The following is a 26,655-nucleotide window of genomic DNA, read 5'->3' as shown; positions in this document are numbered from 1 at the left end:
ACCCGGCCAGGATAAATGCTTTCTAAAAAGTGCTCTGATGGCTGGGCCTGGTGGCTCACACCTATAATCCCAGCACTTTGGGAGGCTGAGGCGGGTGGATCACCTGAGGTCAGGAGTTCAAGACCAGCGTGGCCAACATGGTGAAACACTGTCTCTACTAAAACTACAAAAATTAGCCAGGCATGGTGGTGGGCACCTGTAATCCCAGCTACTCGGGAGGCTGAGGCAGGAGAATCGCCTGAACCTGGGAGGTGGAGGTTGTAGGGAGCTGAGATCGCACCACTGCACTCCAGCCTGGGCAACAAAAACAAAACTCCATCTCAAAAAAAAAGAAACAAAAAAGTGCTCTGACAGAGAATGAGCATGGGGCTTACTTTTGCTAGGGTGGACTGGGTGTCATTTCTTCAGAAAAGGAAATAATGAAGACATATGTAAGATGAAGACCTGAAAGCTACAAAGGAGACAGTCAGGGGTTTAGGCAGGTCATTTGTATGAGTCTGCCGGCTGCTATAACAAAACACACAGACTGGGTGGCTTAAACAGCAGAATTGGCTGGGCATGGTAGCTCATGCCTGTAATCCCAGCACTTTGGGAGGCCAAGGTGGGAGAATCACCTGAGTCTAGGAATTCGAGGCTGCAGTGAGCCATGATCATGACACTGCAATCCAGCCTGGGCAACAGAGTGAGACCTTGTCTGTAAATAAATAAACATAAATTTATTTTCACAGTTCTGGAGACTAGGAAGCCCAAGATCAATGCGCCTGCAGCTGCTGCTTCTGGCAAGAGCGGTCTTCCTGCTTTGTGGCTGCCACCTTCTCTAAGTGTCCTCACGTGGCAGAGAGAGGGGCTGGGATCCGTGCACCTCTCTTAACCTTAATTACCTTCTAAAGATCCCGTCTCCAGATACAGTGATATTGGGGGTTAGGGGTTAAACGCATGAATGGGTGGGGGGAAACAATTCAGTCTATAGCATCATTTAAGTTTTATGTGCCTTAGGCATCTCCAAAATATAATTCCCGTGAAATGTAAATAAAAAGAAGTCTTGGCCGGGAGTGGTGACTCACACCTGTAATCCCAGTACTTTGGGAGGACAGGGCGGATCACTTGAGTTCAAACCAGCCTGGGCAACATGATGAGACTACATCGCTACTAAAAATACAAAAAAAGGGCCGGGTGTGGTGGCTTGCGCCTGTAATCCTAGCACTTTGGGAGGCCTAGGTGAGTGGATTGCCTGAGCTCAGGAGTTCAAGACCAGCCTGGCAACATGGTGAAACCCCGTTTCTACTAAAATACAAAAAATTAGCCAGGTGGCCAGGCGCAGTGGCTCACACCTGTAATCCCAGCACTTTGGGAAGCCAAGGCAGACGGATCACCTAAGGTTGGGAGTTCAAGACCAGCCCGCCAACATGGAGAAACCCCTGTCTCTACTAAAAATACAGAATTAGCTGGGCGTGGTGGTGCATGCCTATAATCCACGCTACTCAGGAGGCTGAGGCAGGAGAATTGCTTGAACCTGGAAGGCGGAGATTGTGGTGAGCCGAGATCACGCCATTGCATTCCTGCCTGGGCAACAACAGTGAAACTCTGTCCCCCCACCTCCCCTGAAAAAAAAGAAAAATTAGCCAGGCGTGGCAGCCTGTGCCTGTAATCCCAGCTACGCAGGAGGCTGAGACAGAAGAATCGCTTGAATCCGGGAGGCAGAGGTTGCAGTGATCCAAGATTGGGCCACTGCACTCCAGCCTGGGGGACAAAGCAAGACTCTGTCTCAAAAAAAAAAAAAAAATTAGCTGGGTATGATGGCGGGGTGGTCCCAGTTACTTGGGAGGTTGAGGTGGGAGATCACTTGAGCTGGGGGGTGGAGGTTGCAGTAAGTGGGGATCACTCCTACACTCCAGCCTGGGTGACAGAGCAAGACCCTGTCTCAAAAAAAAAAGAAGTCCAGTAGAAGAGTAAGTCAACATTGACTCAATGTCATTTGGTTATGCTGATTGATTTCCTTTGAATTTATGCTAACTGATACGAATACCAAGCAGTTTTATACTTCTAAAGGTTTACTTTAGTCCAAGTAAGCAATTTAATATTGAAACAAGGAAAAGATTGTTGCTTGCACATGCAGATTTTTTTTCTGCCCATGCAAAATACAGTGATATTATTTATTTATTCATTATATATACCCTTACCTTTCCCAAAAGGGACTGGAGCCTGCTACAAAATGAAATGAAGGATTCTTTGGTTCAAATCAAAATTTCCTTGCTGTAGAAAAAGTCAATGCAGTTTGGAATTTGTTTTGTTGTTATACTTGTCTTTTTTATTTATTTATTTATTTATTTTTGAGATGGAGTCTTGCTCTGTCGCCCAGGCTGCAGTGCAGTGGCACGATCTCAGCTCCGCCTTCCAGGGTCAAGGGATTCTCCTGAGTAGCTGGGTTGACAAGCGCCCACCATCATGCCTGGCTAATTTTTGTATTTTTAGTAGAGAAGGCATTTTGCCATGTTGGCCAAGCTGGTCTCAAACTCCTGATCTTGGGTGATCCGCCTGCTTCGGACTCCCAAAGTGCTGGGATTATAGGTGTGAGTCACCATGCCTGGCCAAAAAAAAAAAATTTTTTTTTTTTTTTGAGATGGAGTTTTGCTCTTGTTGCCCAGGCTGGAGTGCAATGGTGCAATGTCGGCTCACCGCAACCTCCACCTCCCAGGTTCAAGAGATTCTCCTACCTCACCCTCCTGAGTAGCTGGGATTACAGGCATGTGCCACCACGCCCGGCTAATTTTGTGTATTTATTTTTAGTAGAGACGGGGTTTCTCCATGTTGATCAGGCTGGTCTAGAACTCCTAACCTCAGGTGATCCGCCTGCCTCAGTCTCCCAAAGTGCTGGATTACAGGCATGAGCCACCGCCCCTGGCCAAAAAAAAAATTTTTTTTTAATTAGCCAGGCATTGTGGCACACTCCTGTAGTCCCAGCTATTTGAGAGGCTGAATGAAGCAGGAGGATTGCTTGAGCCCAAGAGGTTGAGGCCACAGTGAGCCATGATGGAGCCACTGCACTCCAGCCTGGGTGATAGAGCCAGACCCTGTCTGAAAAAAAAAAAGTTATCAGTGTGGGCCCTCATTCAATATGAATGGTGTCCTTATAACAAGAGGAGATTAGGACACAGACACACACATAAGGAAAACCATATGAAGACACAAGAAAAGACACCATCTACAAGCTGAGATGCCCCCAGGAGAGGCCAACCCTGCTAATGCCTTGATGTTGGACTTCAGGCCTCTAGAGCTAAGAGAAAGTACATTTCTGCTACCACCCAGTCTGTGCTACTTTGTTACCGCAGCCCTAGCAAACTAACATCCCTTCTTAGATGCTATCCATCCGTCATAGACTATCCTTCCTCAAACAATGCTGGGGGACGGGCGGGCTTTAAGGGTTACAGTGGGGGAAAATAATTCACACCATCCCTCTCTGCTCAAAGCCGGTATTACTGAGGTAGCATCAGTATGAAATGCACTTTGATTTACTTCTCTAGCATTGGGAGTAGGTTATGCTCAGCCATCTGTTCTCTCTTGCCCAGTTCCCTTGAGATAGTTGGAAAACATTTTTGAAATCTGGAGACAGTAACATCTGTAGCTGTAGTATAATTTTTGTTTCTTTTATGGAACTAAAACTCAATAAGCACATGCTCAGTTTGATTTTTAGTTTCTTCCCTGATTGTGTATGTACAACATGTCACTAGAAAAAATTTTGGAAATCCATAACTGCTATGATTTTGCCATATTTTCATCTGCTCTTTTATTCTATCCTTTTAACTGTATTTTAATCAATTAAAAAACTAACACCAGCTGGGCACGGTGGCTCACGCCTGTAATCCCAGCACTTTGGGAGGCCGAGGCAGGCAGATCACCTGAGGTCAGGAGTTTGGGACCAGCCTGGCCAATATGGTGAAACCCCATCTCTACCAAAAATACAAAAATTAGCTGGGCATGGTGGCACACGCCTGTAATCCCAGTTACTCAGGAGGCTGAGATAGGAGACTCACTTGAACCCGGGAGGTGGAGGTTGCAATGAGCCAACATCACGCCATTGCACTCCAGCCTGGGCAACAAGAGTGAAACTCTGTCTCAGAAAACAAAAAACAAAAAACAAAAAACTAACACCACCTTTTAACTCCTAAATGTGTTGTTATACATAATTTTATTTCATGGTTCTCTGTTCATCTAACATATGGTATTAGGCCATTTTATTAAACCCTTCTCATAAGCATTCCGTTATATGAAGATACACTTTTTTTTTTTTTTTTTTTAAGACGGAGGCCCGCTCTGTTGCCCAGGCTGGATTGTAGTGGCACGGTCTCAGCTCACTGCAGCCTTCACCTCCCAGGTTCAAGCGATTCTCCTGCCTCAACCTCCCGAGTAGCTGGGATTACATACGCCTGCCAACATGCCCGGCTAACTTTTTGTATTTTTAGTGGAGACAGGGTTTCACCATGTTGGCTAGGCTGGTCTCGAACTTCTGACCTCTTGATCCACCCTCCTTGGCCTCCCAAAGTGCTGGGATTACAGGCGTGAGCCACCGCGCCCGGCCGAAGATATACATTTTATTTAAACATTTCTCTATCAATGCATGTAGATCCCAACTAAATGTAACTTCACAGAATCGTTCTATTTCTTCAGACTACTCACAATCATCATAATACACAACCCATCTGAACAAACCTGGAATCTTTTCCAGCATGCTGCTGTTCTCATTGGGCTTCGTTGGTTTTTTGGTTTTTTTTGTTGTTTGTTTGTTTGTTTTAGAGATGGAGTCTCGCCCTGTGGCACAGTCTAGAGTGCAGTGGCGCGATCTCCGCTCACTGCAACCTCCGCCTCCTGGGTACAAGCACTCCTCCTGCCTCAGCCTCCTGAGTAGCTGGGATTACAGGTGTCCACCACGACACCCGGCTGATTTTTGTATTTTTAGTAGAGACGGGGTTTCGCCATGTTGGCCACGCTTGTCTCGAACTCGTGACCTCAGGTGAACCAGTCGCCTCGGCCTCCCAAAGTGCTGGCATTACAGGCGTGAGCCATAGCATCCGGCCTCATCTTCCATTTCTTCAGCTGCCTTGAACCCTCCAACCCAGGCACAAGATGAATGCTATAGTTTGCTGTACCTTTGGGATTATGCTAACCTTTGGCCCTTACTGGTCCTAAAAAGTGACTGAATGTTTGTTCTTTCCTGCCTTTCTCCAATTGTACCCCAAGCATATCCTCTTTCAGGTCTTTTCTGTCATGGTTGGTGTGTCTTTTCCTACTGGCATCTGACTTCTCATGTCAGTAAGAAATATTCCCTGATAAGGGCAGAGGAGAGAGAGAATGAGCCAAGACTGAGGCAGCAAATGTGGTAGGAGCAAAATGAGAAACTCAAAAGAGAGAGAAATACGAGAGCACTAAGGGCCAATAGATGGAGACAGACCTAGACACAGCTACCACCTCCCCTCCTCCATCTACTTCCTCATCAAAACCCAACAAAACCAGGCCAGGCACGGTGGCTCATGCCTGTAATCCCAGCACTTTGGGAGGCCAAGGCAGGTGGATCACCTGAGCTCAGGAGTTCAAGACCAGCCAGGCCAACATGGTGAAACCCCATCTCTACTAAAAATACAAACATTAGCTGGGCCCAGTGGCACGTGCCTATATTCCTAGCTCCTAGGGAGGATGAGGCAGAAGAATCACTTGACCCCAGGAGGCAGAGATTGCAGTGAGCTGAGATTGCGCCACTGCACTCCATCCTGGGCGACAGAGTCAGACTCCGTCTCAAAAAAAAAAAAAAAAGAAGAAAGAAAGGGAAAAAAAAGTAAAGGAAGATGAGGTAGCAAATAGGAAACTAAAATATTTAATTATTTTTTTTTTGCTGTGTAGAGTTTATTTATTTATTTATTTGTGTGTGTTTCTTTTTTTATTATTATACTTTAAGTTTTAGGGTACATGTGCACAATGAGGAAACTAAAATATGATAACACAGTGTACATAAATTATTTAGAACAATGTCCAGCACTCTGCTCAATGTCAAGACATTGTTATTGTCATCATCGTTATTAGTTCTGTAGTACTTTGGGGAATTTCTTCTTCTAGTATAATCTTTCACAGTTGACTACTACTGCTAGGTTCTAATTAGTCAAGATTTCCAGTGATGTTCATTTGAATCAAGGCAAGGACTGTCATCATTATTATTATTCACTATTATAATTATTTAGAGATGAGGTCTTGCTACATTACCCAGGCTGGAATGCAGTGGCTACTTCATAGGTGTGATCATAATGCCTTGAACTCCTAGACTCAAACGATCCTTCCATCTCAGCCTCCAGAGTACCTAGGACTACAGGTGCACACCATCACGCACGGCCCAGGGGAAGGACTTTCTACATGGAAAGGAAAGCACAAAAACATTATTTTCTTTTTTTTTCTTTTCTTTCTTTCTTTCTTTTTTTTTTTTTTTGAGACAGTGTCTGGCTCTGTCTCCTAGGCTGGAGTGCACTGGCGTGATCTTGGCTCACTGCAACCTCTGCCTCTCGGGGTCAAGGGATTCTCCTGCCTCAGCCTCTCAAGAAGCTGGGATTACAGGTGCGCATCACCACAGCCAGATAACTTTTTTGTATTTTTAGTGGAGACAAGGTTTCACCATGTTGGTCAAGCTCGTCTCGAACTCCTGACCTCAAATGATCCGCCCGCTTCAGCCTCCCAAAGTGCTGAGATTACAGGTGTGAGCCACCGTGCTCAGCCATTATTTCCATTTTTTATTAACATTTTCACCTAAATATTGCCTGACCATTCCCTGTGCCTGGGGACTGGTAAACAAAATAATGGGATGCATCCAGTTGCCATATATGATCTTAATAACTTTCTATTTACTAGTTCACTGTATTTACCTTGAACAAAATCCTAAGCTCACAGTGGCTCACACCTGGAATCCTAACACTTTGGGAGGCCAAGGTGGATAGATTGCTTGGAGCCCAGGAGTTTGAGACCAGCCTGAGCAACATGTTGAAACCCCATCTCTACTAAAAGTACAAAAATTACCCAGGCATTGTGATGTGGGCCTGTGGTCCCAGCCATTCAGGAGGCTGAGTTGGGAGGACTGCTTGAGCCCAGGAGGTGGAAGCTATAGTGAGCTGAGATCATGCCACCGCACTCCAGTTTGGGTGACAGAACAAGACCCTGTCTCAAAAAGAAAAAACAATTTATATGACCTAGAGTATTTGTATTATAGTTCATTTACACACTGCTGGTAAAGGCATACTCAAAACTGGGAACAAAAAGTTTTGTTTTTGTTTTTGTTTTTTTGAGACAGAGTCTCACTCTGTTGCCCAGGCTGGAGTGCAGTGGCATGATCTCGGCTCACTGCAAGCTCTGCCTCCTGGGTTCAGGCCATTCTCCTGCCTTTGCCTACTGAGTAGCTGGGACTACAGGCACCCGCCACCACGCCCAGCTAATTGTTTTGTATTTTTAGTAGAGATGGTGTTTCACCATGTTAGCCAGGATGGTCTCGATCTCCTGACCTCGTGATCCACCTGCCTTGGCCTCCCAAAGTGCTGGGATTACAGACGTGAGCCACTGCACCCGGCCAAAAAGAGTTTTAACTGGACTTACAGTTCCATATGGCTGGGGAGGCCTCAGAATCAAGGCGGGAGGAGAAAGGCACTTCTTATATAGTGGCAACAAGAGAAAAATGAGGAAGAGGCAAATGTGGAAACTCCTGATAAGCCCATTAGATCTCGTGAGACTTATTCACTACCACAAGAATAACACAGGAAAGACTGGCCTCCATGATTCTATTTCCTCCCTCTGGATTCCTCCCACAACATGTGGGAATTCTGGGAGATATAATTCAAGTTGAGATTTGGGTGGGGACACAGCCAAACCACATCATTCTGTCCCTGACACCTCCAAATCTCTTGTCCTCACATTTCAAAACCAATCATGCCTTCCCAACAGTTCCCCAAAGTCCCAAAAGTCCACAGTCCAAAGTCTCATCTGAGACAAGGTAAGTCCGTTCTGCCTATGAGCCTGTAAAATCAGAAGCAAGCTAGTTACTTCCTAGATACAATGGGGGTACAGGTACTGGGTAAATACAGCTATTCCAAATGGGAGAAATTGGCCAAACGAAGGGGTTACAGGGCCCATGCAAGTCTGAAATCCAGTAGGGCAGTCAAATTTTATTTTATTTTATTTTGTTTTATTTTATTTTATTTTATTTATTTTAGAGTCTTGCTCTGTCGCCCAGGCTGGAGTGCAGTGGCGCAATCTCGGCTCACTGCAACCTCCACCTCCCAGGTTCAAGCAATTCCCCTGCCTCAGCCTCCCAAGTACCTGGAATTACAGGGGCATGCCACCATGCCTGGCTAATTTTTGTAGTTATTTTTAGTAGAGATGGGGTTTCACCATGTTGGCCAGGCTGGTCTAAAACTCCTGACCTTGTGATCCACCTGACTCGGCCTCCCAAACTGCTGGGATTACAGGCATGAGCCACCACACCCGGCCCCAAGGACAGTCAAATTTTAGAGCTTCAAAATGATCTCCTTTGATTCCAGGTCTCACATCCAGGTCATGCTGATGCAAGAAGTGAGTGCCCATGGTCTTGGGCAGCTCTGTCACTGTGGCTTTGCAGGCTATAACCTCCCTCCTGGCTGCTTTCGTAAGTTTGTGTTGAGTGTCTGTGGCATTCCTAGGCACATGGTGCAAGCTGTCCGTGGATCTACCATTCTGCGGTCTGGAGGATGGTGGACCTCTTCTCACAGCTCCACTAGGCAGTGCCCTAGTAGAGACTCTGTCTGGGGGCTTCGACCCCATGGTTCCCTTCTGCACTGCCCTAACAGAGGTTCTCCGTGAGGGCTCCGCCCCTGCAGCAAACTTTTGCCTGGGCATCTAGGCATTTCCATACATCTTCTGATATCTAGGCAGAGGTTCCCAAACCTCAATTTTTGTCTTCTGTGCATGTGCAGGCTCAACACCACATGGAAGCTGCCAAGGCTTGGGGCTTCCACCCTCTGAAGCCACAGCCCAAGCTCTACATTGGTCCCTTTCAGCCACGGCTGGAGCGGCTGGGACACAGGGCACCAAGTCCCTAGGCTGCACACAGCATGGGGACCCTGGGCCTGGCCCATTAAACCACTTTTTCCTCCTGGGCCTCTGGGCCTGTGATGGGAGGGGCTGCTGTGAAGGTCTCTGACATGGACTGGAGACATTTTCCCCATAGTGTTGGGGATTACCATTAGGCTTCTTGCAACTTATGCAAATTTCTACAGCCAGCTTGAATTTCTCCTCAAAAAATGGGTTTTTCTTTTCTACTGCATCAGAGGCTGCAAATTTTCTGAGCTTTTATGTTCTGTTTTCCTGTTTTTTGTTTTTTGTTTTTTGAGACGGAGTTTCGCTCTTGTTGCCCAGCCTGGAGTACAATGTTGCAATCTCAGCTCACTGCAATCTCTGCCTCCCCAGTTCAAGCAATTCTCTTGCCTCAGCCTCCTGAGTAGCTGGGATTACAGTTGCATGCTGCCACACCCAGCGAATTTTTGCATTTTTTAGTAGAGACACGATTTCACTATGTTGGCCAGGCTGGTCCCAAACTCCTGACCTCAGGTGATATGTCCACCTCGACCTCCCAAAGTGTTAGGATTACAACCATGAGCCACTGTGCCTGGCCTCTGTTTCCCTTTAAAAACTGAATGCTTTTAACAGCACCCAAGTCACCTTTTGAATGTTTTGCTGCTTAGAAAATTCTTCTGCCGGATACCCTAAATCATCTCTCTCAAGTTCAAAATTCCACAAACCTCTAGCACAGGGCAAAATGCTGTTAGTCTCCTTGCTAAAACATAACAAGAATCACCTTTGCTCCAGTTTCCAACAAGCTCCTTATCTCCATATGGGACCACTTCAGCCTGGACCTTATTGTTCATATCACTATCAGCATTTTTTTAAAGCCATTCATCAAGTCTCTAGGAGGTTCCAAACTTTCCCACATTTTCCTGTTTTCTTGTGAGCCCTCCAAACGGTTCCAACCTCTGCCTGTTACCCAATTCCAAAGTCACTTCCACATTTTTGGGTATCTTTTCAGCAACACCCCACTCTACTGGTACCAATTTACTTTATTAGTTCGTTTTCTTTCTTTCTTTTCTTTTTTCTTTTCTTTTTTTTTTTTGAGATGGAGTTTCGCTCTTGTTGCCCCAGGGTGGAGTGCAATGGCACGATCTCGGCTCAATACAAACTCCACCTCCCAGGTTCAAGCCATTCTCCTGCCTCAGCCTGCTGAGTAGCTGGGATTACAGGCTTGTGCCACCGCACCCAGCTAATTTTGTACTTTTTTAGTAGAGACGGGGTTTCTCCATGTTGGTCAGGCTGGTCTCGAATTCCAGACCTCAGGTGATCCACCCACCTCGGCCTCCCAGAGTGCTGGGATTTATTAGTTTGTTTTCACACTGCTGATAAAGACATACCAGAAACTAGGAACAGAAAGAGGTTTAATTGGACTTACAGTTCCACATGGCTGGGGAAGCCTCAGAATCACGGCGGGAGGCAAAATGCACATGGCGGCAGCAAGAAAAAATGAGGACGAAGCAAAAGCAGAAACCCCTGATAAACCCATCAGATCTCGTGAGATGTATTCACTACCACAAGAGTAGCACAGGAAAGACTGGCCCCCATGATTCAATTACCTCCCTCTGGGTCCTTCCCACAACACATGGGAATTCTGGGAGTTACAATTCAAGTTGAGATTTAGGAGGGTGGGGACAGAGCCAAACCATATCAGTATTCCAAACACAGATGCCTGCAGTGGCCAGGTGGTGAAGATAAATGACTGTACTGAGCCTGATATATGGAGTGTACACCCTGTGTAAAGAGGGCAGCAGCTAGTCAGCAATACCGCAGGTAATCGTGCAAGAAATGGCCAAATCTGACTAATTTCCAAAAGAAGTTACAATTCTGTATTCCTAATCTCTTATTTTTTATTTTATTTATTTATTTATTTATTTTGAGATGGAGTCTTGCTCTGTCACCCAGGCTGGAATGCAGTGGTAAGATACAGCTCACTGCAACCTCCACCACCCGGGTTCAAGTAATTCTCCTGCCTCAGGCTCTCAAGTAGCTGGGATTACAGGCACCTGCAACCACACCCGGCTAATTTTTTGTATTTTTAGTAGAGATGGGGTTTCACCATGTTGGCCAGGCTGGTCTCGAACTCCTGACCTGAAGTGATCCACCCGCCTTGGCCTCCCAAAGTGCTGGGATTACAGGTGTGAGCCACCATGCCCAGCCCTGAAATCTCTTATTTTTTAAATCTTGGAAACTAATGTTAAAATTTCTAGACATTGTAGAGACAAACAATACATATCTGTGACCACTGATTTGTAACTTCCAACTCAAGGTATATTTGTTTCCCATTCACAAAATATTCCACCCTTTTGGGTTCGAGCTGAATTTCCAACCACAGAGTCCTCAACCTCAGCATTCTGAGCTGCCCTGAGAATGTCCTTACCAAGGTAAAGCCACCCACCCTTCTCCCCAAAAGCAGTAAGAAGACTTCCTGCGTTTTCCTCCTAGTCTAGGAAATTCACTACCAATTGAGAAATAAAACTGTGCCGAGACATTTGGGTAGGGAATTATAAAAATCCTCCTTACAGAATTATACATGAAATGTTTGGGCAAAATAGTAATTCCATTTATAAAGGTAATTAATTTCCCAAACCTATTCCAAAAGTTTGCTAGCAGGGGATACAACAGAAGAAATAATTGAGGCAAAGGCCTGGCATGGTGGCTCACGCCTGTAATCCCAGCACTTTGGGAGGCCGAGGCGGGTGGATCACGAGGTCAAGAGATCAAGACCACCCTGGCCAACATGGTGAAACCCTGTCTCTACTAAAAATACAAAAATTAGATGGGTGTGGTGGTGTGAGCCTGCAGTCTCAGCTACTTGGGAGGCTGAGGCAGGAGAACTGCTTGAATCCAGGAGGCGGAGGTTGCAGTGAGCTGAGATCATGCCACTGCACTCCAGCCTGGCGACAGAGCAAGACTCTGTCTCAAAAAAATAAAAATAAGGCAGAATGTTTCTAATTTTCATCTTTAAGAGGAAAGGAAAGAAGTAGCTTTCTTCGGCTGGGCGCGGTGGCTCATGCTTGTAATCCCAGCACTTTGGGATGCCGAGGCGGGCGGATCATGAGGTCAGGAGATGGAGACCACGGTGAAACCCCGTCTCTACTAAAAATACAACAAATTAGCTGGGCGTGGTGGTGGGCGCCTGTAGTCCCAGCTACTCGGAGAGGCTGAGGCAGGAGAATGGAGTGAACCCGGGAGGCGGAGCTTGCAGTGAGCCGAGATAGCGCCACTGCACTCCAGCCTGGGTGCCAGAGCGAGACTCCGTCTCCAAAAAAAAAAAAGAATTAGCTTTCTTCTGAAATTAGACGTTAAGGCCGGGTTCCTCACACCTATAATCCCAACACTTTGGGAGGCCGAGGTGGGTGGATCACCTGAGGTCAGGAGTTCGAGACCAGCCTGACCAACAAGGTGAAACCCTGTCTCTACCAAAAACACAAAAATTAGCTGGGCATGGTGGCAGGCACCTGTAGCCCCAGCTACCTGGGAGGCTGAAACAGGAGAACTGCTTGAACCCGGGAGGCAGAGGTTGCAGTGAGCAGAGATCACGCCACTGCACTCCAGCCTGGGCAACAAGAGTGAAACTCTATTTCAAAAAAAAATAATAATAAATTAGATGTTAAAAAAAGATGTGACACATCATATCAAAATTGTCTACACTACATTAAAGGAGTTAAAAATACTGAAATGCAGCAAGATGAACTTCTTGTCTCGAGATAGGGTCTTGCTCTGTCGCCCAGGCTGGGGTGCAGTGGCGCCATTATGGCTCACTGCAGTCTCGACATCCCGTTCTCACGCAATCCTGCTGCCTCTGCCTCTTGAGTAGCTAGGTCTACAGCTATGTGCCACTACGCCCAGCTAATTTTTTGTAGAGATGAGGTTTTGCCTTTTTTCCTTTTTGTAGAGATGAGGTTTTGCCATGTTCCCTAGGCTAGTCTCCAACTCCTGGGCTCAAGCCACCATCTGCTCTGGCCTCCGAAAATGCTGAATTACAGGTGTGAACCACTGTGCCTGGCCGCAATATCATTTAGGATTGCATTTTGTTTAGATTTTTTAATTCTTTAGTTTTTCTTATTATGGTAATATAATAGATCTAGGAGCTAAATTCCAGTATTCAATTTTTGTACAATGATATGCAATTCATTCTCATGATTTGACAGTGTTGACTTTCTATTATTGACAATCTCGTGATCTGAAGAAAAACACTTGTGGTTTTATTATCTTTTTAGTGGGTATTAAGATCAAAATGATGAGCACAAAAAAAAGAAAAAAAAAAGGAGGGCCGGGCTCATGACTGTAATCCCAGCACTTTGGGAGGCCGCGCTGGGTGAATAACGAGGTCAGTAGTTTGAGTCCGGCCTGGCCAACATGGTGAAACCCCATCTCTACTAAAAATACAAAAAATTAGCTGGGCATAGTGGCGGGCGCCTGTAATCCCAGCTACTCAGAAGGCTGAGGCAGAAGAATCGCTTGAACCCGGGTGGCAGAGGTTGCAGTGAGCCGAGATCGCGCCACTGCACTCCAGCCCTGGTGACAGAGTGAGACTCCGTCTCAAAAAAAAAAAAAGAGAGAAGAAAACAACCTTCAGTAGGAATAGATAACAAAACATTTGAAATAAGATATATATTTATATACCCAATGAGGGCTAAGAGTTTCTAGCACTGTTTAGGTTGCCAACTGGTCAGAACAGAAAGCAACGATTCCCTTTGGAAAATTAGCTGGCAGTAAGGAATTGGCTACAATGACAAGCCAATAACCATATATGAAAGGTCTCTTTTTGTTGCTTTGTTTGTATTTAATTTCTATTTAAAAGATTGGAACCTCTATTCCTACCTTAATAGCATTTACTAAATGTTAATAGCATTTACTATTTATATTACTATTTATAAATAGTATTTATAAATGTAATAAATATGGTAGTTCAAGTGTAATACTACAGCTAATTATGAATAAGCTCATTCTTATGTTGAATTTAAGGAACATATATATCTATATATAGATATCTATATATATACCTATGTATCTATATCTATATATCTATACATATATCTGTACAGATCTATAGAGATCTCCATAAATCTATATATCTATACATACATCTATATAGATATCTCTATAGATCTATATATCTATACATTTATCTAGATATATAGGTATCTATATATATCTATACATATATCTATATAGACCTATATAGATATCTATAGATATATACATATCTCTATATAGACCTAGATATAGATATCTATATATCTATACATAGATCTATATATATCTATATCTCTATCTATCTATCTATATATATATATTTTTAGACGGAGTCTCGCTCTGTTGCCCAGGCTGGAGTGCAGTGGCACAATCACTGCAACCTCCGCCTCCCGGGTTCAAGAAATTTTCCCGTCTCAGCCTCCCAAGCAGCTGGGACTGCAGGCACCCGCCACCACGCCCAGGCTCATTTTTGTATTTTTAGTAGAGAGTGGGTTTCACCATATTGGTCAGGATAGTTTCCAACTCCTGACCTCAGGTGATCCGCCTGCCTCGGCCTCCCAAAGTGCTGGGATTACATGCGTGACCCACAGCACCCGGTCATATTTTCTTTCTTAGTGACTATTTTTTGTAAATAAAAAAAACATACGTCTGTACATTCCGTACACAGTAATATTTTATTTTCTTCCCAATGTGGTAACTAAAATACATTTAAACGAAGGCTAGAATTTAAAACAAAATTATTTTACTGATAAGCACACTTGCAAAGTAATGAAAATGTTACATGCATTGCTTTGCATATAAACGTCCAAGAAGTATTTGTTCACCAAATGTCTGAAAATGAAGTATTTTTATCTGTTCCGAAACGCCATAATATTGCAAAGAAGCATTTCAAATTTTTGTTGTGTGAAATGTTCAAATTTAGCATTCAAATTCAGCTAAAATTTTTTTCCCACATTTTACCCTTCAATTTACACAATTTGGAAGAAGAGTAGATGAGTTGGTCATTGTTACTTAAAACAATGCGTCACCTTGTTAGGGAAAGAAATTAACATAATGGTCAAGGAGTGATAATTAAACAGAACATGACATTTGCTGTCCATTCAATGTTAAAGTTCTAAGCAAATTAGCATGGAGAAAAGGGATGGGTAGAAATAATAACAGAGCACCGGTTGATTAGTCCGCCTCCACATCCACGCTGCAGGCGTTGGACAGATCCGGCTTTACTGAGTCCATCGTGCAGGGAAATGGACGCGCGGACTAAGCGGAATCCCAGGGGCGCGATCGCACCGGCTGGCGTTCCAGCAAACCCTGCATCCCGGGCCCTGGATTCACGCTGCCTTCTGAGTCTTTGACTTATTTTCCTTTGCCTGGAAACAGAACGCCGCGGTCCGTACCGGAGAGAGAGAAAGTGCAGGATGACCCGCCGGGAAGACCCCAGCGCGTGGCGCCTTCCCCGCGGCTCCACGGGCACAAAACGGTGGCTCCGGAGCTCCTAGACCCAGGCAGCCCCAGCTGCGCGCGCGCCTCCCCCCGAGCGCGGCCGGGCTCCCGCGGGAAACAGGCGACCGCGGCACGCGTGGGCGCGGCGGGTGTGTGCCGGCGCCAGGTTCCTCCCGGCTCCCCCCTGCGGCTCCTCCCGGCTCCTCCCTGCGGCTCACCCCGCGGACGGGGATCCCTCCGCCCACCGCCGGCCCTTCCGCGCCAAGTAGTGCGACCCCGGCCCCCGCAGCTTCCGCCAACCCGGGCTCGCGGGGACGAGTCCACGGTCGCGCGCGAGAAGGAGCGACGCAGAGACGGCCGGGGGCGCGGGGCAGTCCCGAGGTTTTCCCCGCGAGGCCGCGGGGGATCTCCCAGTGGCCAGGGAGAGAGCGCGCCCAGGTCCACGGAACCAAGGCTCCTGCCGCCGCGAGCGGGCCGGGAGTGTACGGTCGGGGCAGAGCCGCCCGGGAAGCCGCGCGAGGCCGGCGGCCGGCGGCGGAGGCAGGTGTCCCGAGGCCTGCCCCACCCCCACCACCGCGGGCAGGAAGAGGAAGGAGCCGCGGCCGTGCCTGGCGGGCGGGGGTGCCCGGCCCGCGGAGCGCGTGACCTAGTTCGTCCCAAAGTGGATTTGACAGGTTGTCAGCTCCACTCCCCGCCCCCACCGCCTTCCGGGTCTCCCTCCCCTCGCAGGGAGGCCCACCGCCCGCGGTCCTCGGCTCGGCCTCCCATTGGCTCTCTCGCCGCCTGGCGCCCCGCCCTCTCGGTATCACTCTTCCATTGGCTTGGGACCCCGCCCCTGCCCCTAACTCACCCTCCCACTGGCTTCGTGCCGCCTGGCACCCCGCCTCAGCCCAGAGGACCCGGCCCGCCCTCCCATTGGCCTCGCACCGCCTAATTCCCCGCCCTCGCCCCGGCCCGCCCTCCCATTGGCGTCGTTTCGCCTAGTGCCCCGCCCTCGCCCCGGCCCGCCCTCCCATTGGCCTCGAGCCGCCTGGCGTCCCGCCCCTTCCGCGGGCCCCTCTCCCAGCCCAGCCCGGCTCTCTGCTTGTCTGCGGGTTCCTGCGGGCGTTCCTCAGTGTCTGCCTTCTTCCTTCCCGCTTGAGTGTTGCTCCTCTTCCTCTCCTTTTTTCCATGTCTCTCCTTTTTCTGATCTCCCGTTTCGGCAGCCCGAGCGCTCGTGCCCGGCTGCACCCCGCGGCCTGAGCTGGGCTCCCGGTGCCGGCTGCCTGAGCTCCAGGACCTGCCCCGGGGCCCCCTGCAACCTTCCCGCCGCTCCCGGAACCTGATCCCTCTGTGCTTCACTTCTCGGTTTTCTTCCCTGAAATAAGCAGCAGCGAATCCCTTCTCCAGGTTTTCTCATGTGTTCAGTCTGCAAGGCTTCTCCCTTTCTCCACCCTGCGCCTCGGTTTCTCCCCCGCTTCCCCGCCCTCCCTAAACTCAGCCAAGTGGAACAGATCTCCCAGCAAAACAAGGCAGAGGGCGAGGATAAAAATGATAAATGTCAATATCAACATTTTTATTGCTTTAGGTTTTTAAAACAGAAAATTAGCAGGAACGCCCAGATCGACCCAGACCTAGGATCAAGATGGAGTTTCTTAAAGTACCAAGTGAGACTGCAGTGACAAAGTCGATTATCCCAGCAATATAATCAGCTTTGCCTGGGGAATTTACTTTTACTTTGTTTTTATTTGTTTGTTTGTTTTGAGATGGAGTCTCGCTCTGTCGCCCAGGCTAGAGTGCAGTGGCGCGATCTCAGCTCACTGCAACCTCGTCTCCTGGGTTCAAGCAATTCTCCTGCCTCAGCCTCCCAAATAGCTGGGAGTACAGGCGCCCACCACCATGCCCAGCTAATTTTTGCACTTTTAGTAGAGACGGGGTTTCTCCATGTTGGTCAGGCTGGTCTCGAATTCCTGACCTCAGGTGATCCGCCCGCTTCGACCTCCCAAAGTGCTGGGATTACAGGCGTGAGCCACCGCGCCCGGCCTACTTTTAGTTTATGCAGTATTCTGACGATTTAAAGTTTGTATTTTATTTTTTAATTTTCTGAGCTCGTTTTGTAAATGGCTGCTCTTGAACGTAAGGATAAATTGATTGATTAGGCTGAGGTTTGGAGCCAATCCCCGCACAAGGCATTTGGCATCAAACACGAGAAACCCTTGGCTATTCAAACGAGGAAACTCAAGTAACTTTCCCAGGGTCACTAAAGTCGGAGACCTCAAACGTGGACCCAGGTCAGGCTCCAGAGGTCCACCAGGACGACCCATCATGGCTCATGAATGTATCCGTAAGAATGGCAGAACTGCTCTTTCCAGCTGCCTTCCTACCTATCATGGGGGTCCTAACCGAGCTCCCCATCATGGCATTCAAGGCCTACGTTATAGGATCCCTGCCTTACAGGAGCAGTTTCAATGCAGCAGGCACACTGACCACCTTTCTGCCAAGACCTTTTTGCCAGAGGGCCTTTGCACTTGAATTTCTTTAGACTTCTCGCCTGGCTTAGCTCATCTGTCACCTTGGGGAGGCATTTCTCTTTCTTTCTTTGTTTCTTTCTCTTTTTTTTTTTTTTTTTTTGAAACGGAGTCTTGCCCTGTTGCCCAGGCTGGAGTGCAATGGTGCAATTTCAGCTCACTGCAACCTCCGCCTTCCAGGTTTAAGCGATTCTCCTGCCTCAGCCTCCTGAGTAGCTGTGATTACAGGCACGTGCCACCACCCCCGGCTAATTTTTGTATTTTTAGTAGAGATGGGGTTTCACGATGTTGGCCAGGCTGGTCTCAAACTCCTTCACCTCAGCTTACAGGTGTGAACCACTGGGCCCAGCCTCTCCTCTCTTCCCTGCTCCCCTCCCCTCCCCTTCCCTCTTCTCTCTCTTTTCTTCTTTATTTTTCTTTCTTTCTTCCTTTCTTCCTTCGTTTCTTCGTTTCTTCCTCCTTTCCTTTCCTTTTCCTTTTTTTGAGATGGAGTCTTACTCTGTCGCCCATGCTTGGCTCACTGCAACCTCTGCCTCCCAGGTTCAAGTGATTCTCCTGCCTCAGCCTCCCTGGTAGCTGGGATTACAGGTGCCTGCCACCGCACCCAGCTAGTTTTTGTATTTTTAGTAGAGACAGGGTTTCGCCATGTTGGTCAGGCTGGTCTCGAACTCCTGACCTCAAGTGATCTGCCCACCTCAGCCTCCCAAAGTGTTGGGATTACAGGCATGAGCCACTGCACCTGGCCTCTTTTTCTTTTTTTCTTTCTTTCTCTTTCTTTCTTTTCTTTTTTTTTTTTTTTTTGAGTCAGGGTCTCACTCTGTTGCCAAGGCTCCAAGGCTGGAGTACAGTGGTGCAATCTCGGCTCACTGCAGCTTTGACCTCCTGGGCTCAGGTGATCCTCCCACCTCAGCCTCCCAAGTAGTGGGGACTACAGGTATGCACCACCACACATGGCTAATTTTTTAAATTTTAATTTAATTTAATTAATTTATTTATTTTGAGACAGAGTCTTGCTCTTTCACCCAGGCTGGGGTGCAGTGGCGTGATCTCAGCTCATTGCAACCTCTGCCTCCTGGGTTCAAGTGATTCTCCTGTTTCAGCCTCCCAAGTAGCTGGGATTACAAACACCCACCACGGTGCCCAGTTAATTTTTGTATTTTTAGTAGAGATGGGGTTTCACCATGTTGGCCAGGCTGGTCTTGAACTCCTGAGCTCTACCCACTTTGGCCTCCCAAAGTGCTGGGATTACAGGCATGAGCCATGGCACCCAGCTGATTTTTTTTGTCTTTCTTTTTTTTTTTTTTTTTTGTAGAGTCTGGGTTTCACATGGTGAAACCCCAGGCTGGTCTCAAACTCCTGGGCTCAAGTGATCCACCCACCTCGGCCTCCCAAAGTGCTAGGATTCCAGGCTTGCACCCCCTCGCCTGGCCTGGGGGAGGCATTTCTGACATTGTACCTAAAGTACCTTTCCCCGCTCCCTATCATATCACCCTGTTTTCCTCAGAGCTCTTGGCACAGTCTGACATCATTGTTTACTTACTTATTATGGTCTGTTCTCCTTCATCTCCCTTCCACCATTAAGATGTGAGCTGCTGGACACAGGGGCCTTTTCGGTGTTTTTTCTGAACTGTATCTTCAGGGCACAAGGTGAGTGCTCAGCAAATCGTTGATGAACAAATGAACAGGTACATTTGCTGTGACCAAATGGACTAACCAAACTGTTCTTCCCTTTGAATTCTGCCACAATTGTATAGACATACCTATAAGTAAGAAAGTTGGGGAAATAGCTATTTTGTTTTTAAATATTTTATGTTTCTTTGATTCGTGTACTTTATTTCCTGCAATTTTTGAAAACAATTTAGCAACTTTAATTTGTAACAAAAGGATTAAATAAATATCCTCCCCCTCCTTTTTTTTTAATCCTGCTATTTTGTGACAAGGAGAGTGGGAAGGCCATTGTCCCAAGGCCACTGTGTTGCCTACTTTTTTTCCAGCTGTTCACAGAATGTAGCCACTGGCCTTGCCCTCACCCTGGCCCCAGGTGGGCAGATAGTTGGCAGGCAGCCTCTTTCTCCAGAGCAGTCTCAGAGGCTCTCTGCTTGGCAGAGGTTTAGAGTGGGGGAAGGGAAGAAGTACTGGTTCAGTGTGACCATCCCTGCAGCTCAGCTGCAGCCCCTGCAGTGGTTAAGTGTCATCCCCTCAGGGCAAAAAAGCAGAACAGAAGAAGGCCTCTCTTAGCCTCCTCCTTCCTCCCCCTCAAACATACTTCTGGGTTCTGTTCATCAGCTAGATCACAGTCTGATCTTTATCCGGAACCTTTGCACGTGGGGCCCCTTCCACATGCTGAGGCCAAGAGAACCCTAGGTCAGTTGCTGGAGACTTGTAATTTAGTCCTAACTGGCCCCCAATAGGTAATGTATGCTGGGCAAGGTCTAATATCCTCTCTGGGTCTCAGTGACATCATCTGTCTTTGCCTATGTTGTTTATTCAGTGTTTTAAGGATACGGTATAGACGTCTCAGATTTTAGCTGCTAAAAACTATCAGTTCCAAACAAGAATCCTGAGGCTTCCCCTTAGGGCCACAGAGAGGCTGCCAGTAGCAGCAGAAGCCAGTGCTTCCTAATGTACGTTCAGTAGGAGAGAGTGTACTTCTGTTCCGGCATTCCAGTTCAGAGCCCCCAAGTCACCCAATGACTATGGCCAGAAGAATGGAAAGTGTCGATCAGAGTACATCCTTGGAGCAGGGGTGGTGTCGCCTTCTCCATTAAGTGTGTATGTAACTGAAATCTCAATACATTTACGCAGCGGGATGGAGGACAATGCTGAGTAGGTATTCAACAATGCTCTGGACGGGCGCGGTGGCCCACGCCTCTAATCCCAGCACTTTGGGAGGCTGAGGTGGGCAGATCACCTGAGGTCAGGAGTTGGAGACCAGCCTGACCAACGTGGTGAAACCCTGTCTCTACTAAAAATACAAAATTAGCCAGGCGTGATGGACGCCTGTAATCCCAGCTATTTGGGAGGCTGAGACAGGAGAATCACTTGAATCTGGGAGGCGGAGGTTGCAGTGAGCCGAGATTGCGCCACTGCACTCCAGCCTGGGCAACAAGAGTGAAACTCCATCTCAATAAATAAATAAATAAATAAATAAATAAATAACAATGCCTCGTGAGTAACTGGCATAGTGCAGGACATATCGCATAGCTGATGTTAGCCATTGCTATTGGCAGCAAAGATAACACATTGTGGGAGAATCAGCCTGGCACCAAGTCATTGTCTCAGGTCCCTAATCTGCCACTAACTACTATCTTAGTGATGTCAGACAAATTTTGGAAATTATACAATTTTAGAAGTGGAAGAGTTCTTAGAGGTCACAGGGCTCAATCCTTCATTGGACAGACTTAGAAACTGACACCCAGAGACAACAGTCTGAGTCTCAGTTTCTTCCTTTGTGAAGTGAGGCTAATAATACTGGTCATGTCTACCCTTGATGTTATGATGAGGATCAAATGAGGTACTGTTTATGTATAAGGCTTGGAAATGCTATTCTTTTTTTTTTTTTTTTTTTTTTGAGACGTAGTCTCGCTCTTGCTGCCCAGGCTGGAGTACAGTGGTGCGATCTCGGCTCACTGCAATCTCCACCTCCCAGGTTCAAGCGATTCCCCTGCCTCAGCCTCCCAAGCAGCTGGGATTACAGGCGTCCACCACACCTGGCTAATTTTTATATTTATAGTAGAGATGGGGTTTCACCATGTTGGCCAGGCTGGTCCTGAACTCCTGACCTCAGATGATCCACCCGCCTCGGCCTACCAAAGTACTGGGATTACAGGTGTGAGCCACTGCCCCCGCCTGGAAATGCTATTCTTATGGGAAGCATTTTATTTGTGTTATTATTAATGTAGCAATTATGCCTCATTAAGGGGAGAAATGGAGAGTGCCTTCAAAGGATAAGCTTACTTGGTTCAAAATGAATAATGGCACTTGAGAGTGTGTGGTGTGTGTGTGTATGTTCGTGTTCTTGTTAAGATGGGGAAGGTGTAGTTGAGACATGGCCCTTCGTGTACCATTAAGGAGTGGCATAGGGAATTGTTCTTAGGATGAAAGAGATTGGTGTGGTAGTTGGCTATAAATTGAAGTTGTCTCTCCTTGACTGACATTTGAGGAGAGTTGCTGATCTGGTAGGGCAAATCAAGTACTAGGAAAAGGCAACCTGTTAGAGAGAAATCGCATTAGGCCATTCTTTGCCTTGCTATAAAGAAATAACTGAGACTGGGTACTTTATAAAGAAAAGAAGTTTAGGCCGGGCACAGTGGCTAACGCCTGTAATCTCCAGCACTTTGGGAAGCTGAGGTGGGAAGATCATCTGAGGTCAGGAGTTTGAGACCAGCCTGGCCAACATGGTGAAACCCCGTCTCTACTAAAAATACAAAAATTAGCTGGGCGGGGTGCTGCACGCCTGTGATTCCAGCTACTCGGGAGGCTGAGGCAGGAGAATCGCTTGAACCTGGGAGGCAGAGGTTGCAGTGAGCTGAGATCATGCCAATGCAATCCAGCCTGGGCAACAGGAGGAGACTCTGTTTCAAAAAAAAAAAAAAAAAAATACAGTCATGGTGGCAGGCGCCTGTAATCCCAGGAGAATCGCTTTAACCCGGGAGGCGGAGGCTGCAATGAGCTGAGGTTGCACCACTGCACTCCAGCCTGGGTGACAGAGTGAGACTCTGTCTTAAAAAAAAAAGAAAAGAGGTTTAATTGACTTAGAGTTCTGCAGGCTGTACAGGAAGCATGACACCAGTATCTGCCTGGCTTCTGGGGAGGCCTCAGGGAGCTTTTACTCATGGTGGAAGGAGAAGCTATAGCAGGGATGGGGGAGGTGTCACACAGTTTACAACAACCCGATCTTGTGAGAACTCACTGGCTATCCAAGCCATGAGGGATCCACCCCTAGACCCAAACACCTTCCACCAGGCCCCACCTCCAACCCTAGGGGTTACATTTCAACATGAGATTTGGGCAGGGACAAATATCCAAACTATATCAGTCATCTTTTTTTATATTTTTAATTTTAACTTTTTTTTTTTCCGGAGACGAGGTCTCAATCCGTCTCCCAGGCTGGAGCACAGTGGTGCTGTCTTGGATCACTGCAACCTCCACCTCCTGGGCTCAAGCGATCCTCCCACCTCAGCCTCCTGAGTAGCTGGGACCACGGGCGTGCACCACCACACCCGGCTAAATCAGTAACTTTATGTTAGTATTTTACCACCTTGTGTTGGTTCAGGTCCTTTGAAAAATAGATGCCAAGACGATTGTCATACAAGAGATTTATGGAAGAAACACTGATGAGGGGAAAAAAGTGGAGAAAGTTGGAGGAATGAGGAATTTTATTTATTTTTATATTTATTTATTTATTTATTTATTTGAGACAGAGTCTTGCTCTGTCACCCAGGTTGGAGTGCAGTGGTGAGATCTCAGCTCACTGCAAACTCTGCCTCCTGGCTTCAAGCGATTCTCCTGTCTCAGCCTCCTGAGTAGCTGGGATTACAGGTGTGTGCCGCCATGCCTGGCTAACTTTTGTATTTTTAGTAGAGATGGGGTTTCACCATGTTGGCCAGGCTGATCTCAACCTCCTGACCTCAGGTGATCCGCCCTCCTTAGCCTCCCAAAGTGCTGGGATTACAGGTGTGAGCCACCTCGCCTGGCCGGAATGGGGAAATTTGACCCCCCAGAAAGAAAAGAGAACAGAGTAAGTAGGAGGGTCCCAGACTGCAGTGCAGCTCTCAGATGATTTTGGCCAAACTGACCCAAGTCCCCATTAGAATCTGGCAGGAAGTGACCTTATTATCCCACAGTCGCTGTCTGGGCGTAGCCCTCAGGAAGCACGGTCTTATTGTAAATGTGGTGGTGGTAGATTCAGAGGACAGCAGTTGAGGTTCTCAGTCAATTACACCTGCAGCAGGAGATCCGAGTGGGGTCTTTCCACAGTTGTCATCATCCCACTGGTTTCAAAACAGCTCCATTCATTCACTGAGGGGCTGACCATCCGGGATGTTTCTGTGGTGGAGGCACACAGAAGCATGCGACCCTTGTCTTCTCCCGCCATCTTCCATGTAATTTTTCTTTTATTTTTTTTTGAGACGGAGTCTCACTCTGTCGCCCAGGCTGGAGTGCAGTGGCGCAATCTCGGCTCACTGCAACCTCCGCCTCCCAGGTTCACACCGTTCTCCTGCCTCAGCCTCCCTAGTAGCTGGGACTACAGGTGTCCGCCGCCACACCCGGCTAATTTTTTGTATTTTTAGTAGAGATGGGGTTTCACCGTGTTAGCCAGGATGATCTTGATCTCCTGACCTTGTGATCTGCCCGCCCCTCGGCTTCCCAGAGTGCTGGGATTACAGGCGTGAGCCACCGTGCCCGGCATAATTTTTCATATTTCAAAATGGCGAGTTTGTCTGATCGAGACTCCTTGCCTGCTGACCAAGTTGAATTCTGGTTGCTGGGTAATTCTTTACAAGGGTTGGCACTTAATAAATGTTCAAATTGTTCGAACAATAAACCCAAGTGCACCCTTGGGTTTATTGACTTGAAAGGTAAATAGTTACACTTACTTCCAGAACTCCACTGTTCCTATGCAGAATGAGAGGAGATGTTTAGCTTGCAACACTCTGAGAAGCTCATTTGGATAAGTCCCCCCCCAAAAAAGTTTACGAGTATTCATAGATAAAAGAAGAAAATTTTATTAAAAGCTGAAGTGCTCAGTAGAGAAAAAAAAAATGAAAGAAGAGAAATTTAAGAAAATCCAGTGCTGGGCGTGGTGGCGCACACCAGTAATCCCAGCAATTCAGGAGGCCAAGGCAGGCAGATTACTTGAGGTCAGGAGTTTGAGACCAGCCTGCCCAACACGGCGAAACACCATCTCTACTAAAAATACAAAAATTGGCTGGGCGTGGTGGCACCTGCTTGTAGTCACAGCTACTTGGGAGGCTGAGGCAGGAGAATCACTTGAACCCAGGAGGCAGAGGTTGCAGTGAGCCGTGATGGTGCCACTGCACTCCAGCCTGGGCAACAGAGTGAGACTCTGTCTCAAAAAAAAAAAAAGAACATCAGATTTTATAGATTGTATCTTTGTTGTAAGATGTTGAACATCTAAATTAAGACTTTAAATTTCAGTCCAGACATGGTGGCTCACGCCTGTAATCCCAGGACTTTGGGAGACCGAGGTGGGTGGATCACCTGAGGTTGGGAGTTTGAGACCAGCCTGACCAACATGGAGAAACCCCATCTCTACTAAAAAAAAAAAAAAAAATTTAGTTGAGCATAGTGGCACATGCTTGTAATCCCAACTACTCAGGAGGCTAAGGCAGGAGAATCGCTTGAACCTGGGAGGCAGAGGTTGTGGTGAGCCGAGATCATGCCACTGCACTCCAGCCTGGGCAACAAGAGCGAAACTCTGTCTCAAAAAAAAAAAAGACTTTAAATTTCAGTAACATATGAGTGTATTTTGAAATGTTTTCTATTTAGTTTTAGGAATTAAGGCAAGTGTAGATTCTTCTCAAAATCTAACGTAGAAAATATCACAAGTAGTTTTAGAAACTATTTTCACCTGAAACAATATTTCAGTCTTGGTTCATGGATTGTTATGCCTCTTGTAAATAAAACTACACTAGCCTGGTGCATGGCTCACGCCTGTAATCCCAGCAAGCCGAGGCAGGTGGATCATCTGAGGTCAGGAGTTTGAGACCGGCCTGGCCAACATGATGAAACCCCATCTCTATGAAAAATGCAAAAAATATATCTATATAGGCCAGGCGCGGTGGCTCACGCCTGTAATCCCAGCACTTTGGGAGTCCGAGGTGGGCGGATCACAAGGTCAGGAGTTTGAGACCAGCCTGGCCAACATGGTGAAACCCCGTCTCTACTAAAAATACAAAAATTAGCCGGGCATGATGGTGCATGCCTGTAATCCCAGCTACTCAGGAGGCTGAGGCAGGAGAATCAGTTGAACTTGGAAGGCGGAGGTTGCAGTGAGCCGAGATCGCGCCACTGCACTCCAGCCTGGGTGACAGAGCGAGACTCTGTCTCAAAAAAACAAAACAAAACAAAACAAAACAAAACAAAAAATATATATATATATATATAAAAATATATATTAGCTGGGTGTGGTGGCACGCACCTGTAATCCCAGCTATTTGAGAGGCTGAGGCAGGAGAATCGCTTGAACTCGGGAGGTGGAGGCTGCAGTGAGCTGAGATTGTGCCACTTTACTCCAGCCTAGGTGACACAGGAAGACTCTGTCTCAAAAAAAACAAACAATAACAACAAAAAGAAACCCACAGTAATAAAATTGAAATAGAAGGAGGTTTGCAATCAAAATGACTGACTAGGAATGAAATATGAAACATAATATGTGGCATCTGCATAGGGAAGTCTGAGATTGGCTGATATTGTTCTCTTTTGTTGGGGAAATACTAGTCCAGAACTTGGGGTGCCTGCCAAGAGGGGAGCAGCCACAGTAGGGAGGGGGGATTCTGGAATGCTAGGGTTCTGGAGTCTGTGGACACAGGAGGCAGAGGACACGTGTTAAGATGTTTTAAGAAATGAATGTTGATCTGGA

The sequence above is a fragment of the Pan paniscus genome, chromosome 6, assembly GCF_029289425.2.
Source record: "Pan paniscus chromosome 6, NHGRI_mPanPan1-v2.0_pri, whole genome shotgun sequence".
Taxonomy (NCBI): Eukaryota; Metazoa; Chordata; class Mammalia; order Primates; family Hominidae; genus Pan; species Pan paniscus.
Note: the sequence above shows the minus strand (reverse complement) of the source record.